The sequence below is a fragment of the Puma concolor genome, chromosome B2, assembly GCF_028749965.1.
Source record: "Puma concolor isolate L17-30 chromosome B2, mPumCon1.1.hap2, whole genome shotgun sequence".
In the NCBI taxonomy this organism is placed as follows: Eukaryota; Metazoa; Chordata; class Mammalia; order Carnivora; family Felidae; genus Puma; species Puma concolor.
Window position 1 is genome coordinate 50,770,455 of NC_141671.1, and position 3,615 is coordinate 50,774,069.

Sequence of the window (3,615 nt, forward strand, 5' to 3'; positions counted from 1 at the left end):
ACTCAAAGGAGAAATTGACACACTCATATGATGTGTGTGATTGTGGATTTTAGTGTAGGGATTGGGGAAACACTGATAGACTGTGGTTGTTTGAAGATGATGTGAGGTGAGGTGTCTTCCTTCTTACATGGCTTGGTCTCTTACAGAGCTTCCAGGCATTATCTCAGTGCTTTGGGGATGGAAAAGATGTGTAAGAGCAAGTCTCACTTATGAGATAAATGATAAAGTCATTATGCACTATTTGGAAGTTACAGGAACAGAATCAAATATTTCACATGGATAATGTAATCGCTGTTCAATGTTCTTTTGACCAAATAGATTAGGTTTATTTTTTAAAGATGTTCAAACAGTTTTGTGATCTGATTTCCTCAGATAAAAATCGTCTGGTCTGGACTACATGGGGCAACATCAAAAACCAACAGTAGAAGAAAATAAGTTACTCAAAGGAGCTGTTCACTTGTATCTTCATTAGGAAAGAACAACTCACCAAGAATTGGAATGACCAATCGTAAAAAAAAATAGAATCCAAATATTGAAGAGGATTCTGCCTCTCATCTCTCAGCACTCACCAACCCATTAACAATGGCCCTGTCCTCATTGTCAATCATTCCTTCAATCCACCCTGTCATCTAAGGAGGGGAAACTTCCCCACCAGGGATTCCAGAGGAAGCCTGTACCTACCCCAACAGTATTCCCACCCAAAAATTCATCATTCAGGGTGGCCCTCAGCAACACAGCCATTGTGCATACCTAACTGTGTTATGCTGGAGAGAAACAACAATACTATCAAGCTGATATTAAGATTAATATTTCCTATTCAATAAGTCATGTTAATTTCATATGTAGTGAGTCCTGGTGCTCACAAGACAACAGTTTTAACCTCAAAGCTGAGCCTCTGGTACATACCACCATTAATATTTGAAGTTGGGGATAGATGATCTAGACCTTGATAAGCTAAATCTAAACGTGGATCTTAGTTAAATCCTGACTTTGGCAATTCTCCAAGACCCTCCAGATGACTCCCTATTGCAAACATTCTCTTCCCTTAATATCATATCTTCATTTTAAGTGTCTGATTTTGCTTGCTGTATGCTAGACCATTTTTACAATATCAGCCTCCAGATTTAAAACTCAATGGGATTCTCTGCAGCTACTGTTTCCCTCTCTCAGATCAAAATCAAGAGAAAAGGAGTCTTTCTATTGATGTGCAGGGCATTAAATAAAATGGCATGTACTTCTTTGAATAGCCATTGCCTTTAAATTATAATACACACTTATCACTAATGATGGCACAGTTCCCCCTCCTATACTGAGACAGACTATTGTTATTTTTTTATTTTAAAAGGCTGTAGAGGGGTGCCTGGGTGGCTCAGTCAATTAAGCATCTGACTCTTGGTTTCAGCTCAGGTTGCGATCTCACGGTTCATGAGTTCAAGCCCCACATAGACCTCCGCTTGGGATTCTCTCTCTTTGTCCCTCTCTCTTTTCCTCTCTCTCTGCCACTCCCCTGCCCATGCTCTCTCTTTCTCTCTATAACTAAATAAACTATTTAAAAAAGTTTTAAGATAAATAAATACATACATACATACATAGGCTGTAGAATAGAAATTAAAAAGACTATATCATGGGGCGCCTAGGTGGTTCAGGCAGTTAAGCTTCCAACTTCAGCTCAGGTATGATCTCATGGTTTGTGAGCTCGAGCCCTGCATCAGGCTCTCTGATGACAGCTCTCTCTCTGCTGCTCCCCCAACTTGCACTCTTTCTCTCTTCCAAAAATAAATAAACATTAACAATTTTTTAAAGAATAAAGACTGTATTGTGACAGATGGTAGCTACACTTGTGCTGAGCATAGCATAAGGTATAAATTTATATAAACTTATAGAATCACTATGTTGTACACCTGAAACTAATATAACATTGTGTGTCAATTATACTCAAAAAAATAAAAATAAAAAAGCCCAATGGTATTTCAATGGTAACTTCACCACCTAAGAAAGAATTTTTTCAAAATTAGCTCATTTATTTTATTTTTTAATGACAGATTCAATTTTCCACTACATCTAGACAGAAGACTCCACAATACTCTCTCCTGAATGCAAAAGGAAGAAAATTTTTTTCTACCTCTTGCATTATTCTCTATTATAAGTAGAAAGAAATTCTGTTTTATGTCCTAATAATGTCAAGGAGCATTGAAAATCTTTTCCCTCAGTCAAGAAGCCCACAAACCTTTCCTCAATATCATCTCCTCAAGTGCACATTTGGCTCCCAGGAATATTGTTCAGTCTCCAGCAGCTGCTCTTCTCCTCACCTAGGTCCCAACTCCCAATTTGTAGTTCCCCATGTGTTGTGGACATCTGGTTTCCAAGTCTTCAAAGAAGCAAGACTGAGAAACTTGAAGAAAATCATGAAACAAAATAATCACCCCTAATTTACTGCTCTTATTTGTTCTCCTACTATTTTCCTTGTATTTCCTTAAATTTTCCTTGAAAATTCATAAATAATCAAAGATTACCTGATATAAAAACTCATTCTATCAAGAGGGAAACTAAGCCTCAAAGACATGAGATACCCAAAGGCATGGGTAGTTAATGGGAGAGCCATTGAATACACAAGTGTCTTCTTGTCCAGTGTCCTAGGCATCCTAATTCTCTGTGTAGCATTCCCCCAATCTCAACAGCAACCCAAACCTGAGCCAGCTGCCTCTGTAGACAAATACAGAGAAAGGGCCCTCCCCATTCTTCACACCATCTTTGTGCTTCTGATCATTCCTCCAGGAAGAACAGGCTTTCAGCTCAAGTATGCATCTGGGAAACCAGTGCTACTTAAGACTGGGCATACCCAGCTCTGACCACCACTTCAAAATACACCTTTGTGAAAACCTACCTTTTTTTCCCTTTTTTTTTTTTTTTTATAGAGAGAGAGAGAGAGAGAGCACACATGAGAACAGGGGAGAGTGTCAGAGGGAGAGAAAATCTTAAGCAGGCACCACATTCAAAGCAGAGCCTTATGCGGGGCTTGATCCCACAACCCTGGGATCATGACCTGAGCTGAAATGAAGAGTCAGACACTCAACCGACTGAGTCACCCAGGTGCTCCTGTTTCCCCATTCTTATTTTAAATGATGGCACGCAGGCTCGATTTCATTGGAGGCAGGAAGTAGGGAGAATAGCTAGAGTCAGCTTTCCCCCAATGAAGTATTGGAGGCAGCTCTCCAATACTTTCTCCAGCCAAATAAAACACAGTACAAAATGAAGCAAAAATGACTAGAGATGTATATATAAGTTATATGTTATGGGAGTTGTTCATTCCAACTAAGGAAATCAAGAAAGACCTCCAGACCTACAAGACACATTTGAACAGGTTCCGGAAGGACTAGCAACATTTTGAGGTTGAGAAGAGCATTTTAGAGATAATACCTTAACAAAAACGCATGTAGACATTAGAAGGAAGACAATCGGGACCCCATGAGCCCAGTTCATACAGCATGGTGGGAGGCAAAGCTACAAAGTTTGCACATCTCAAACACTAACTCAAATACTACTTGAAATGCTCAAGGTTTTGTATTTTGTTCTGTATGCAAGCTAATGGGACAAGAAAAGGCACTATCAGAACCA